At 40.1% G+C, this 16,545-nt stretch overlaps 1 protein-coding gene across 2 annotated transcripts in view; it reads right to left on the bottom strand.

Annotated features, from left to right (window-relative positions):
* Positions 1-16,411, bottom strand: part of FUT8 (fucosyltransferase 8) — a 128,604-nt gene extending 112,193 nt beyond the window's left edge. For both annotated transcript variants that reach the window (XM_026849469.1, XM_026849468.1), the window contains exon 1: positions 16,244-16,411. The gene's annotated coding sequence lies outside the window, so the exon portion shown is untranslated. The remainder of the gene's footprint in view (positions 1-16,243) is intronic.
* Positions 16,412-16,545: the final 134 nt, after the last annotated feature.

Genomic DNA, 16,545 nt, shown 5'->3' with positions numbered 1-16,545 from the left:
GGTATTAAGAAGAGACTATTGCTAAATGTGTGCATGAAGGTTCCTCCTGAAGTGGTTCTGTTCTTTTTTTATCTCCCACCTTTACTGTCCATTAGGCAATCTTGCGTTCCCCTTTTAATCCTCTGATGCTTAATTTATGAATGAAATTTTAGAAAATTATACATATGTCTTCCCTCCTTAAGGATAAAAAGCAAATATCATCTTTAAAGTTACATGTTGAGTTTTATCAAGCTGAATTTCATCCTTTTATCTCTTTCAGTCTATAATGTATGAAAGAAAGCAAACAGACTCGCTGCAATGAATTTACTGTGGGTTAAAGGCTCCACACTGAGAGTTTTCATTCATTCCTCAAACAATATACACTGGTAGTAATTCAGGCGTAATTGCCTACACTATCCAATGACAGTGGTACAAGCTACCCTATGTGACCAGTATTAGATATAGTCTATATTAGTACAATTATATAGTTTTGTATATATATGTGTAATATAGATATATATAATTTATACTATATATAGAAGCTAGTTTTCATACAGCAAATCACTTCATAAATTATACCAAGCATCGCTTCTGTTTTCCTTCACAAAAACAGCTTCACTTAGCCATAGATCACCCTTTCCCACAGCAGTCAGGAGGTGCTTACAGACACCATGCAAAGAAGATAAAGCAGTACTCAAACACCAAGAGATACAGAATTGTGAAATTAGGTTTTCTGCTAAATCTTGATCCCAGTAAGAACACAGTAGGAAAGGAAAAGGCATTATATGGAAGGAATGCATCCAGAAAGCATGAAAGAAAAACCACTGAGACAATGTTAAGTAACACTGAGATGTAATCTTAAGCTTGATGTAAAAGCACATTTTGTAGTAGCTTTCACTATACACACAGTTTTACAGAGATACGGTTTGACATCAGTGCTGTCCATCACTGAACTCATTAGAGAGCCTACTGGGTAAAGAACGAACTTGTCACTATGCTTCATACATCTCCATCAGGAAATAGAAAGTCTAAAGCTGAAAAAGAACGAGATAAAAGATAGCCGAGACAAAATGTTTTGTTGAGGCTCAAACTGCATCCTCAAGAACTGACGACTCTTCCTTCCAAATATCTTTTCTCCACACACATTACACATGCTGACCGAGTAACTGTCACCAGTTCCACACATGTAGTAAGTGCAGCTTCAGGAAGAGAGGCCCCTGCAATAGTATAAATGCCATTTTCATTTTGGTTTACCATATTCCAGCAGAAACTTTTCATACTTATATATGTGCTACTAATACACCACAAAAACTATTTACACTGATTATTCTTAAATATCGTCATGCTGTATTTTGGGGTTTTTTTAAAGTTAGTACATACTAACTGTGCACGCCTGAGACTATCCACCTTCAAAACAGTAAGTCTTCACACAGCTCATCCAAACACAGCTAAAGATTTCTCAGACAGGAATCCACAGTTCGCAGCACTTTTTTCTCTACAATCACAGTTGATGTAACATATAAATTAAAAAATGTCATAATCTAAGAGCTCTGAGCTTTACATACCCCTCAACACCAGGTGATGGCAGTTAATAAACACCACACTGATGCAATACTTTCAAGAAACAACCAAGAAAGAACTGTTCAGAGGAGCATTCCATACACTTCCTTTCCAAAGCACTTATGATTGCAAAAAGCAAAGTTAAAGCTATTACCTTTTTTGATAAGGTATGTCTAAGTTTGATAAAGAAACAATCAATCTTCTTGCGGTCGCTTCTGCCAGGGAAAGTAAGAAGTTTAAGCAGTAACAATACTACATTTGTAAGAGACTTCAGGAGAAAAGCCACTAACAAAGGTTATCAATCTAAAGATTCCTTGTTTGTCTATGACTTTGAAAAGCACTTTAATAAGGCACAGAGAAACATTAAGTACACAAGCAGTTCTTTACTGTCCTAGAAGTCAGATCAATGGAAAACCCCTCAATAAATGGAAACCTGCACTGGCGAAATATGTTTGACTTGCAGGTGCCACTGAATTACACCCACTATTTAAAAATGTCTAAGCAGGAAACAATAACCTTCATGAACTCCCAGGATGCACCTTTGCTGTCTAGCACTGTGAGCATACTGCAGTGTACATACACATCGGTATCATGAGAAAATATATTTAAATAGACATTTAAAGACTGTGAAAAAGTGTTTCCGTGTTTATGCTAACTATATAAACAGTAAGAAAGTCAGAGGGAGGCTGTTCAGAATCTGTATGCACTTTTGACAGTGCACTTCGAAATCAACAAAACACAATTCTGCTTATTATTTTTCACATTTCAAAACTATGTAATTGATACCTTCGTTAACATTTCCAATGGAACACTAAACTATATCTCCGTCTACTAGCTCAGATTTTTAAAAACATAAAAAATTAGTCATATAAAATCTATAAAAACAAGAAGCCATCAAGATTAATCATTGATTTTCCTAAAACATCTGTAGAAAAACACATAAACGTCATATGGATGCCTTAACCAACATGGCATGACTTGATAATACCTGAAAATCTTTACTACACTGTATCATAGCCAATTCTATGCTTGTGTTTTAAAATACATAATTCTTTCCGAAATCTCTAAGGAGAAGGCTCTCTGCCTGAGAAAGCAGGATGTTATTTAAAGAAGAGCAAACCTGAAATCTACCAGGTCAAAATACTATAGAAGGGACACCCAGAGTTAACAAACCAGTAAAATTTATATAATATTCGAGGACCGTCAAAGATTATATATCAAAAAATCTGTTGGAGGGGTGGGGGGGTGGAATACATGTCACATTAAAAAAAAAAAAAAGCAGATAAAAAGCATTTAATCTTTTCCAAATGCAACTGATGTCAACATGACAGAAGAAGTTGGATAAAAGGGTAACTTCATGACATATGAAACTCAAAAGACTGAGTTGTCTAAAGTACTGTCCAGAAGGAATAGCACCCTTAAGTACTGAGTGCAAGTTAATTTCAACAAGGCAGCATAAACCCACGGGCACCTGAGAATTCAGTTAAAACTTCCTCAAAAAATAAGTAACTTTCTCAAGTAAAAATATAGAAAACACTGAAATTATGTCTTCAGGTAAACTAATGAGACATTCTGATTTAAAAAATTAAGTTCAATCATTCTATTTACCTGAACAAGATGACTTCATCCCTGTAGAAATGCTGTATTGCTACCTCCAAGTTCCCTACTTTTTGCAAAGGCAACACTAGTTATTGAACAATTCAATATTGGCTATAGCAAATAGGTCTAATGTAGATAAAAATTCCTTCACAGTTATTACAATTGATGACAATAGCACAGGAACATCAAGCCCCATTATATTTTAAAGTATTTATCAAATGTTATTTCAACAAGAGCTAACCATAATTGCAAAAATTGCCAACCAATAATCAGAATTCTGTTATACATTCAGACCTTCAGCAATTACATGCCTCAGCCATTTTGACTAATAGTTTTGTGCTCTCTCTATCCTCATAACTCATTTAACCCTTTCCTAGGTCTACTGCTTTCCACCCTGCATCTGACATAAGGTGTAGAACACTGTACATCCTTAGATTCTTTCTGTTAATTAAAAAAAAAAAAAAAAAAAAAAAAAAAAACAGAGACAGGACAATGGAAGGAAGTTGATAGGTATCAGAAGACCATTCTATTAAATACAGAATCATTCCTAGTGCTTATGTAAAAAAATAACTAAATACTTGGAGAAAGCCTGAGACCCAGGAAGCCATTTTGCAATTAAGACCCATACACAGCTTAAACTCTAGTGACCTGCATGCTCATGAGATGGGTAGTCTCAATACTGGCTTTGGAGCAACTGCATTTTTGGAATCCAGTCTCAACTACAGGGAAAAACTGTTCAATGCCAACACAAGGGCATCCTTCCTTGAGAAAACACCCACCAAACCACATCACAATGAATCACAGAATGGGTGAGGTTGGAAGGGACCTCTGGAGGTCACCTTGTCCAACCCCCTGCTCAAGCAGAGTCACCTAGAGCCAGTTGACCAGGAACATGCCTGGCTTTTGAGTGTCTCCAAAGATAGTGACTCCACAACCTGTCTAGACAACCTGTGCCAGTGCTCAGTTACCCTCACAGTGAAAAAGCTTTTCTATATGTTTAGACTGAACCATCTGTGTTTCAGTTTGTGCCCATTGCCTCCTGTCCTGTCACTGAGCACCACTGAAATGAGCCTGGCTTTGTCCTCTTTGTACCCTCCTGTATTGATTCTGACTGACAGTTGCACGGTTAGGAGTTAGCGATCCACGTAACAGTTAACTTGAGTGGGCACAGGCCTGGACTGTGCTGCACAAACTCCTTGGCTGCAAGTTAAACTCAGCCAGCTAATTGTAACAGAAAAGTCTGCAAGCAGTTCCCCCTTGGTACTGCCAATTATGTCACCTGTGTGGACTTACCTTTATCTAAAAGTGCAGCAAGAATTTCTCACTACCACATCCTCTAGGAATAGAGTTGTTTTCTTGTGAGTGAATTAATTAATAGCTTGAATGACCAGGAGGGAGAGCTTCTCTCCACACACTGGATCTGCTCTGCTCCACACACTGCACTGAGGGAAAATCCATCCAAGCTCTGTCTGGTGGTGCATATATGCAGGGTGCCCAGCACCTGGAGGCATGCAAGATTTACCCACTATCTGAATTTCTCTTCTTAGTCTGACTTATTAAAGCAGTTATCTTATTAAGCCATTTGCTGCTGGGCCTTTCTTACCAAGATCCAGAAGGTATGCTGCACTGCCTCTCTTACCTCACCCCCACTCCAGTACACGCCATCAGGTATTTATATATATTGATAAGATTCCCCTGCGCCTTCTCTTCTGCAGGCTGAGCAGTCCCAGGTCTCTCAGCCTTTCCCCACAGGAGAGATGCTCCAGGTCCTTCATCATCCTTGCAGCTCTTTGCTGGACACTCTCCAGCCTGTCCATGTCTCCCCTGAACTGAGAGGCCCAGAGCTGGACACAGCACTCCAGGTGTGGCCACACCAGTGCTGAGCAGAGGGGAAGGATCACCTCTCTCAAACTGCTGGCAACACTCCTCCCAGTGCAGTCCAGGATACTGTTAGCCTTTTTAGTCACACAGGCACACTGATGCCTCAAATTGGCATCCACCAGGAGCCCCAGATCCTTTTCCACAAAGTTGCTTTTCAGCCAGTCAGTGCCCAGCAAATGGAGTTGTTCCTCCCCAGGTGCAGGACTTAGCATTTCCCCTTGTCATGAGGTTCCTGTCAGCTCATTTCTCCAACCCGTTGAGGTCTCTCTGAATAGCAGCACAACATTCTGGCATATTAGTCACTCAGTTTTGTGTCATCAGCAAACTTGCTGAGGGTGCACTCCATACCCACCATCCAAGTCATTCACAAAGATATTAAACAGGACTTGACCCAGTATAGACCCCTGGAGTATGCTCCTAGTTACTAGCCTCTGACTACGTGCCACTGATTGGCACCCTCTGGGCCCAGCCATCAAGCCAGTTTTCAATCCACCTCACCATCTGCTCATCCAGTCCATACTTTATCTGTTTCTCTATGACAATCTTATGGGAGACAGCATAAAAAGCCTTATTGAAGTCTAGATTGACAATACCCACTGCTCTCCCCTTGCCTACCAAGCCAGTCATTCATCACAGAAGGTTATCAAAGTTGGTGAGGCATGACTTCCCCTTGGTGAATCTATGTGACCTCTTCTGATCACCACCTTGTCCTTCACTTACCTGGAAATGGTTTCTGGGATTAGCTGTTCTATCCCTTCCCTGGGATCAAGGTGAGGCTGACCAGCCTCGAGTTCCCTGTGTCGTCCTTCTTGCCCATCTTGAAGACAGGAGTGACATTTGCTTTCCTCCAATCCTTGGGCACCTCTCCCAGTTGCCATGATTATTCAAAGATTATTGAGAGTGGCCTTGCAATTGTTGACCCTCCATATACTGTCTATATAGCCAAGAAAACAACTTATATAAAGAAAGAGAGTAGATTGCTAAAGCACAAAAAATGCCTTTACAAGAGGGCAGTGAACTCAGGTACCCCATAATATGGAGCATTTTCTGGGAAAAATGGCATGAGTGTTCCTTGCTTAAATACCAGAACTATAGTGAGAGAGCACAGCAAAACCCTCAAAGTAAGAGCAATGAGAAAAAATTGCCACATAGCAAGAAAAAAAATAAATTGGTTTGAGATTGTTTCAGCAGGGAATCAACTGTAACTGTGACCAGATCAACACTGGAGACATGCATCTGGCTAATTAATCCACTTAGGCACACAAATCTGACAGTTCCCCTTCTATACTTGTGAAGAATGAGTAAGTCCAGCTTAAACAGCCACAGCATTCAAATAGTGAACCTGAGGTTGATACAGTCAGAATAGATGTACTCACGGTCTACTAAGAAATGTGCCTTGAAAGGCAAAGTCCTGGAAGTCCTAACCAAAAATATAGTTGGTCACAAAATTGTAACTGTCTCTACAAAGCAGGGACAGCAGGATCTTATCTCATGTAGGACTTCAGAAGTGGACTTGGTAGCAAGCAAAAATCAATGTACTGTAAAATGGTATCCCAAACTCATTCTATGGAGAGTCTAGGATCAAAACATCTCTGACTGATACCATCATACCCTGTTACATCTCAAGACACAATGTTCTCTCAGAACTTCTGTAGACACTGAATCTGCAGAATTATTATCTATTATTGCCTATACATGACACCCCAATACGTTGTACAGAAAAATCAAACAAGCATTTTAAATTATGCTGACTTCTCTGTATCTTATATATATGTCCAGCCCCTCAAGAGACCAACGTTTCTTTGCTCTAGGTTATACTGAATCCCTCATCCTGTAAGACCACTATCCATTGTAATCACACAAAAAAGAAGGATAAAAGGCCTTTCTCACATGCATTCCAAGGGTCCAGCTGCCACTGAAGAAAAAAAATTACATTAGAAGAAACCATCAACAACCTAAGGAACAGCATGCCCCGATCCCTAGGAAGTACATAAAGCACACTCACATCTGCAGAGTTTGACAATGCTGTCCAAGGGTGCAGTGTAAGCTGTTATAGCACCCAAATTGCCATCCATCTTTAGAGCCTGATAGGGGAAACTTAAGATCATTGATAGCTAGTCCAGCACCACCTCACTGAAGTTAAAAATCAACAGAAGTTGCAGAAAGAACATCTAGCAGTTCAACCCAAAATCCAGAGTGCTGAATAGGCATCTGCAATGAAGAACAACTCAAGGAGAACATCTTTCAATGCCATTGTGTCCTAAACACAAAGTGGGCCATACCAGGAAAAAGCTGTAATTCATGCTATCCTAACTGCTGTAACTTGAAAACACACCAAGCAATGCACAGATCAAAAAGTAAGATATTGTACCATTTTAAAAAAATACATACTCCCAACAAAGTGAAACAGACTTATTTAATGAACAGAAATATTCATTATGTTCAAATATTCACATCAAATGTGTCAGAAGACACATATCCAGAATATTGTAAACTATGAACAAGTCTCTCCAAACCTTTTAAAAAGCTAAAATACCCAGACCACGTGAAAAGGAAGTGCAGAGACTATCTAAGCATGGCACAATACCACAAAGGTGTCTCCGTGAAACAAAACCATAAGGGGGGAGGAATTAATTTCTTTTTTTTTTTTTATATTTTTCTTCTGTGAATTCAAACCTTGCCCTAAATAAGGAACAAATGCTTGCTTAGGCAGCTGAGAGAAACTGAAGACATAATGTACCCTGCCATGAATGGTCTTACACAGCTTAGGGTAAGAGAAAAGCAAGAGAGAGAAAAAAAGAGACCATCAACGCATTACATATATTGCAACAGCAAAAACTACTCAGTCTCAAGCATACAGTCATCTAATGTGTGTCAGAGGAAGTTGCTTAGCAAACACACAAAAAGAGACAAGATGTCAGCTAAGTACAGCGTATCAGAAACCTGTATACATGCTTCAGGTACATTACATATTTTATCATCATAAATAAAGGCACAGAGCTAAAGTGAAGGTTCCACCCAGTCTGAGAGGTCACATTCTGAAACAGGTCACTTGGTCAACAGAATCCTCCTTACAGAGTTTAAAGAGGAATCTATGTAATTGAATACACTAATAATTTAAAGAACTCATTTTGTTAAAAGGATGTTTTATGAACTGTTCAATAAACAGCATGTCATGTAAATACTTTAATATTTATTACATACATGCATATAAACACCTTCAAAAAAATAAAGACCTCCAAAAAGCTTGATAAATGTATTTGTACCCATACAAATCAGACTTATAAAAAGTTATTATGACACTGTGCAAGTTCTAATCAAATTATAGTGAAGTTAAACCTAAGTAATTTAAGAAACTAAAGATGAACATGTACCGTTATTTTACAAAACCTTTCAGAAAAAGCAACACTTTGAAAAAGAGTTTAACACACAGCAAGTCAGAATTAACTTCCATAAAATATTCACAGCAATGTTCCATAAGCTTCTAAAAACAGTCTTTACCTTGAAGAATTAATAATGTCATGGTGATATTCATTGCTATTAACTGTCTCACAAAAGAAACTCTCTAATAATACAGAAAATTATTCACTTTACTGCCATAAGGTTATGATGCACACATATAATGAAAGCAGACTCCTAAAAAGCATTTACATTCTAAATATTGCTACCATAAAACAATTGTAGCAGCACAAACCTCACCAAATTGTAGAATGACCAATACCTGAAATGTTTCATTTTATTTTGAATAAATGATGTAAATTATGCTTTATTAACATCTAATACTTGAAGGAACTATGTAAAATCGTTGATTCACTGAAAACTATGCTTTGCTACAGAAATCACCACTTGTCTTAGTGAAGATCCCTAAAAACTACAGGTTAGTAAATGCAAATGAAGGGGCAAAAATTTCAGAAAAGGGTCAAAGATTTCATCATGTAGCATCTCATACTTGAGTAAAAAAAAATAAATGTTAAAAAAAAAAAAAATCCCCAGTCAGTATCTGCTACACGCAGCTCTTCTGATTTGAAGACTTGTAGCCAAAGGTAGTCTTATAACAGTTACTGGGCTCCTCCTATCTTAGGATTCCTTCTTCTCCTTTACTTGTTCCCCATCCCCACTCTGAAATTGTGGAGGGGGAGAAGGGAGAGGAAAAAAGAACAAGAAGAAACAATCATGTGAGGGGACTAGCATATCATGTATTTGAGGGGGGAAAAAAAAAAAAATCAGAATTGATTGCAACTGATTTAACAGGTAGTCAGAAAATCACCACCTTGAAATGATGTATTATGAGCTGCATAATATGAATTTACATACTTATCATGACAAATGACCCAGAAAGATCACCTATTTTTAAGGCCATCTGATACTTCCTTGTAGAAGATTCATTTTTCAGTTTCTTCTAAGTTGCCAAAGGCTTTCCAAGATGATCCACTCTGTGCCAGCTGTCCATGTCAAAGCTAAAGTTTTCACTGTATGCTAAACACATTTTTTCCCCTTTCCAAAGAAAGCTACAAAAAAATACACTTTTGCCCTATTATAGAATGCTATTTTTAATTTTAAAAGTTTAATCACTTGCATGCTTTAAGCTCCACGTGCATCTTTCTACAAGACAGCAAAACGCATCTCCTGACACACAAATGATGCTTCTGTCAAGCTCGTTGTAACATTACTGTTATTATATCAATAACAGCTGAGTCAGCTACGCAGTCTGTCTGTACTGACTGCCATCTAAGGCTCCTTTGGGAGTTAAGCATCCACAGTCGTAGACTCAGATACAAACATGCAGATGTCTCTTGTCCAACCTCCTGCTCAAAGTCAACTATGAGATCAGACCAGGCTGCTCAACTTGTATCCATTTTGGTCTTGAAAAACCTCCAAGACAGAGGCTACACAGGCTCTATGGGCAACCTCTTACACAGCTTGACTAAACTCATGGAGAGAAAGCTTTTCCTTACATCCAGTATGAACTGGTTTCAATTTGCAACCACTACCTCTTGTCCTCCCATCACGTATGTCAGTAAGGAGCCTGACTCCCATCTTCTCAGTGATTTCCTACAGCAGGTTGTTATTAGATCCCCATGAAGCCAGCTCTCCTCCAGCTTAACAAACCCAAGTCTCTCAGCCTTTCCTCACAGGGCAGGTGCCCCAGCTCCCTAACCATCTTGGTAGCCCTCCCCTGAATTCATTTCTGTTCATCAGTGTCTTTCCTGTATTGAGGGTCCCAAAACTGGGTGCAGTACTCTAGATGCAGTCTAATGAGCACCAAGTAGAGAGGGATAATCACTGCCCTCCATCTACTGACTGTGTTCCCCCTAAGAGCCCACCATGTTCACAGAAACATCACAGAATTATGGAATGGTTTGGGTTGGCATGGACCTTAAAGATCATCTAGTTCCAACCTCCCTGCCACAGGCAGGGACACCTTCCACTAGATCAGGTTGCTCAAAGCCCCGTCCAACCTGGCCTTGGGAGGGGCAGTCACAGCTGCTCTCACAGTAAAGAATTTCTTCCTTATATCTAATCTAAATCTATCCTGTTTACATGTAAAACCATTACCCCTCATCCTAACCCTACACCCCCTAATCAAGAGTCCTTCTCCACCTTTCCTGTAGCCCCTTTAAGTACTGGGAGACCACTCTAAGGTCTCCCCAGAGCCTTCTCTTCTCCAGCTGCACCCCCCCAACTCTCAGCCTGTCCTCACAGGGGAGGCGCTCCAGCTCCCTGAGCATCTTCGTAGCCTCCTCTGGACCTGCTCAAGCAAGTTGATGCCCCCAGATCTGGACACAGCACTGCAGGGGGGTTTCTCACGAGAGCAGAGTAGACGGGGAGAATCCCCTCCCTTGCCCTGCTGCCACACTTCCCTTGATACAGCCCAGGATACGTTGGCTTTCTGGGCTACAAGCACACATTGCTGGCTCACAGTCAGTTTTCCATCCAATACTACTCCCAAGTCCTTCACTGTTGCCCTTCTTTTCTGCAGGTGCATGCTGCTGCAGGCCCACGGTCAAAGTGCTGTCCACCAGGTTTCTCCAGCAGAGCTGCTTCCCAGCCAGTCAGTCCCCAGCCTGTATCACTGCAAGGCGCTCTTCCTTCCCAGGTGCAGGGCTTTGCTCTTGTCATTGAAGTGCATAATGCTCCAGATGGGCCTTGTGTTCACAGTGCCAAAGTCCCTCTAAATGGCAGCCCCGTCCTCACCCATGACAACTATTCCCCCCAATTTGGTGTCATCCACAAGTGCAAGAGTGCACTCTATCACCATCTCGGGATGAACCCCTGCAGTACCCCACTTGTTACCATCCTCCCTATAGGACACCTTAACCGCTACTCGCAGAGTCCATTCATCCAACCAGTCTTTTACTCATGTAGTTCTCCATCCACTCAGACTGTAACATCCAAATCTGGATACAATATTGTTGGAGACAGATTTGAAAGCCTTGTTAAGGTCAAGGTAAATGAAATTTGCTGTTCTTCCCTCATCCAGAAATTCAGTCATTTACCATAGAAGAGAATCAGGCTAGTCATGCATGATTTATCTTTGATAAACCCATGTTGATTGTTCCTTATCACTTCCTTCTTGTGTGCTGGAATGCATTCCAGGAACACCCATGCCCTTATTTTCCCAGAGATGAAAAGGAAGTTAGCTAGCTTTGTAGCTCCTTGGACTGTATTTTTGGAAGGGTGCAACATATGCCTTTCTCCAGTCATCAGGAAGCTCTCCTGCTTGCCAAGATGATGAAGAGGGACCTTACTGTGACTCTGGCCAGCTCTATCAACATCCTCAGTCACAGTCCATTTGGCCACATGGATTTGTATGATTCAAGCTCTCTCAACAGCCTCAATTTAATCCTCATCCACTGCTGGTAGCTACTCTCTGCAAACCCTGCCACTAAGCATAGAGGCCTGGGACACTTCTTGGTGAAAGCTCACTAAGAAAAAGAGGTGAGGCCATTGCGTACCTCAGCTTTATCTGTGTCACTTAATGACACATCACATTCAAAAGAAGCCCATGTTTTACTTGTCTAGCTTTTTACCTTTAAAGTACCAAAAGGAACTCTTCTTTCTGCCCTTGTCCTCCCTGGCAAGGGTCATCTCTAGGTGAGCACTGGCTCTCTTGATGCCATCCCTACATACCAGGACAATGTTTCTAAACTTCTCCTTGACAGCCTGTCCCAGCTCCCACTGCTTGTGTACCCCATTTTTGCACTGGAGCTCAGACATGAATTCCCTGTTAAGCTAAGCTCATCTCTTGATAGGCCTGCTTGTTTTCCTGAGTAATTACTGGTATCTGAATTGCTTCTCAGTGATATCCTGCTGGACCTAGCAAGCATGAAGAGGTGAACTATCCACATGAACAAAAGGGTGAAAAAGCAGGGGACCAATAGGACTTAACTGAAAAAAGAACATGGGAGAAAGTTCATACAGTTGACACAGTGAACAGAATCTTGAATTTGAGATACGGACCAAGCCTGAGATGGGTGAGAAGACTGGTAGGAAGGGCAAAAACAAATTTAGATGAGAGACCAGCTAGACAAGACGACCAGAATGAAGTACAACACAGAAGCTGGAAAACTTCAGAAGACAGAGCAGGAGTCAGTGAAAATGCAGAACAGAGAGGACAGATCCTAGCCATGATAAGAGAACTGGATGTGAAGCTGAGGGTAGTGGACAGAAGCCTGAGAGCAGCAGACAGGACTGTGATTAGCTGGACAGAATTCAAACAGTGAAAGAATACCGGGATAAACAATTTATTAGTTAGAATCTCCCAGAGCACAGAAGTTCTGGATCTCAGAAAAAAAGCCCTGTAGCAAAAAACACGCTGTTTACATGGTAAAAATAGGACTGTGACATAAGATTTCAGAATAGGGAAAAAAAGACTGGGATAGGAAGATATTTAAGTAGATATTACAGAAGGAATAAACAGAAAAATCAGCACCCACTGGAACAGGCTTATTCCCAGAGCCTGGAATAGAACCCAAGATTCCAGAGTTTCATCACTACTTTTAAACGCTTTAAAAACTCAGAAAAACATTCTCCAACCATATAATTTGGACAACAGATGAATTACAAATTACTGCTATCCACTCTCTGCTAGCTCAAGAGGCAGAATTCTTATGGCAAAATACACAAATTTCAGCCTTTCTAAAGTCATATGCTCTAATGTGATCCCGCATGACAGAAGGTTTCCTCCTGTCCATCAGGGTCACTGTCTTTTTTTAATCTAGCATGATGACCATTTTGTTTATGTGTGAAGAATTGATTTTTTTAAACAGATGAGTACAAAAAACCTAGCCCTTATTTAGAAAAAGTTACAGTCACATCACAAAAATTAAAGATTATTTGATCTTGTTCTCTGTGCCCTTGTGAACAAGGTACTCTTGCTGTATTACTGAACAAGATATTAAAAAAAAAATTTAAATAACTACACTATAAGGACCTTGCCATATGCACTGCAAATATTGGCAAGTGTGTTGTTAATAAGATAGGTATTGAAGGAAAAGAGGAAAATAATATTGTGCCAGAGAACTTGATTTTCTTCTTGTTCCTTGCAAGTAAATCACCGTAAAAAAAAACCACCAACAAACACACAAACCACACTATCAATGGGCAATCCACTCTTCAAAATTTTGGGACTTCAGGGTTAACGTTGCAGCAGATCTAAGTATATATACATGCAGTCTAAATCAACAGACACCATAGTACAAATCAAGCAGTGATGTCTTTTCTAGCATATGCATTCATGGATACCTGTTAAGGGATCTATAAAAAAATAACAAAAAAAAAAAAAAAGCCAGGTTATTGTGAGTAAATTACATTGGGAGACAGACTTTTATGAGAAAACATTTTAGAACATGCAAATCATTAGAACTGATAGATTATTTTGAAAAATCATATCATAAAGGCTCTAAATTGGATATTCAACACAAAGGGACACATAACACATCTCAAGAGATTTCTGTACAAATATTACTAGTGAAACATGCAGGCACTAGAGACTGAAGGTAATGAAACAGCAAAAGAGGAAATTAAGAAGGTACAGTATGAACAGCACATACCAAATAGTAAGGCCACACATTATTTGATTATCAAGAGAAAAGATTCAATATAGCTCACTGAACACAGTCTATGCCATTCTATGATATATACTGAAAGAAACATTGTAGGGAAAAGTATAACATTTAACCATAAATTTAGAGGCCAAATTAGAGTTCTTTCAAGAGTCCTTAATTCTAGCATTATCATGATATACAAGAGCTTGATCTCGCAACTTCAAAGTTCTTTGAAGATAGTTTTTGTTGCTTAATAACAAAACAGAGGTGCTATTTCCCTAAAAAACAAAAACATCACTTCATTTGCAGATTAGATTCATCATATAAGAGATACATATTAATGCAATCATACATAGCATGCATCATCTGCATTTGTTTTCCTTATTGTATTAGAAGTATATTCTATGACCAAACAGCCAGCTTTTGAAAGAGTCCAGAAAAAAATTGTCACATTTTGCTTTGACACTAGCTCCCCCTCCAGACCAGCCTAAGATTATAGTAATTACTTTTTATTTTAAATTCTGACTCAAACAAGATTTACATACTCATCCAAATCTTCTTCATTTTTATCCCCTTAAATGTCAATGAACAGACTGATCATATAATGTAAACATAGAGTTATCGTTTATTATTTTTTTACTGTACATAAATTCCAACACTGGGAAAAATCATCGGGTTTAGAACACATCTGACAGAGAAAGCAGCTGTACAGCTACAGAGACAAGAATGGACCAAAAATACAGTTTTTCAGATTAATCTTATGAATAGTCTGCAGTATTTGTAATATATAAACATTTCATTATACAATCAAGGCCCTTTTTGCAGTCCCAATAAAGTGATTGTAAACCAGAAATGCCAAAACGAAAGGGAGCCCCTCTGGGGTTTAGTACTTTCCGTACCAATTTGCTTAAGGTGAATTAGCTCCATTTCTGCTCCAGCAAGTACAGTTAAAATTTTTTTCTTGTTCTAATATTAGCTAGAATCTCTCTTCAGTTGCACAGCTAATGAAACTGCCAAAATTTTAAACAAATGAAGACACAAGAGTAAAAGAGAAAAAAGCTACAACTTCCAATCTGACCCTCTGTATTTCCCAGTTGTCAGATGTCCTGGCAGCTACATTACTAAAAGAGTGAATTTGCATGATTTAACATTCCAGGTTGATTCCTACACCTCCCTCATTACTGAACTGCTTGCTCAGAAAAGATGAATAATTAATTATACTTTCAACACTGAAAAAAAGGTTGTCTCATTAGGTGGTGTTGGGAAATACGCAAACTTTGCAATACGCTAGTTGGCCAGTTTAAGGTACATATACGTATGAAATCCTAACAAGTACCAGTAAATTTGGCAGTAAGCGTACCTGTAATAAGCAGAGAAACAGACACTACTGGAAATACATCAAAGCATAGTCATCAACTCCTAATAACTAGCTTGAGTTAATTATGGAAGGAATTTTAACAGAGCCCTCTGTAAAACCACTCCAAGCAGCAGCAGCAGCACAGGCAATATTGGCCACTTATTTGCTTCTACCGTTCAGACTTTTCTAAAGTTTATCACAATTTCCAGTGGAGAATGACTTAGGAAAAGAAAGAAGATTAATACTGTAAAACAGAAAAACCTTTACATGCTTAAAACACTCTTTCTAATTACTCCATTAGCTTTCAGTTAATACCCAGACACTAAAACACTAAATTTTGGGGTAGAGGGAGTAGGTGTGCATATGCGTGCAGAACCGCACGTGTATACTGAAACACACACGTTTCAGCTGACCTGTATGTTTCAGCACATACACGCACACACCCAAAAAAGGTGCAAGATCACTGACAAAGTGTCCTGAATACACAGTTGTTTTCCACATCCACATATGCACAGTGTGTGTGCGCACTGAGGGCACAGGGACAGTGGGTTACACCCTGAGGAACTCGCAGCCTTTCAACAAGCAATTTTTCAGCTGATGTCTATGCCCATAGGCTTTTTGGTACAACTCGTAGCCCAGCATTATAGTCTCTACCTGTTCTTGTACCCCCCAATCGTGAGCTGCTTGAGGCAGAGGGTCACAGCCTGGTCTTTGGCGAGCATCTGGAACACAGTGGGTACACACTCGCACACACATGTGAAAGATCTGAGCAGACATTAAGCGCAAAACTCGACTAGAGGAGGAACCACCAGAGCCTTACTAGTACCAGAATCCAAGAGTAAGGCAGTTAAATGCGCCGAAATATGGTAAAGGTCGCCGTGGGAAATGCCCCGGGCAACAACCGGTGGCTCTGCACCCTTGTAAGACAAGCACTTCCTCGAGCTACCAGGCGGCCCTGGAGCACAAGGTCCGCCCGTGAAGCCAACGCTACCCCTGCGCTTCCCTCAGCCAAAACCAGGCGTCCCCTCGGGCGGCCGCACTTCCCGGGACGAGGAAAGTTGGAGGCCACCCCCCGCCCCCCGCGGCCGCGGCGCACGGGACGGCGGCAGCCGCGCTCCCCAC

Source organism: Athene cunicularia, assembly GCF_003259725.1.
Source record: "Athene cunicularia isolate RWA chromosome 5 unlocalized genomic scaffold, athCun1 chr5_part1, whole genome shotgun sequence".
NCBI classification, from domain to species: Eukaryota; Metazoa; Chordata; class Aves; order Strigiformes; family Strigidae; genus Athene; species Athene cunicularia.
This window is presented reverse-complemented; position numbering and strand designations above follow the sequence as displayed.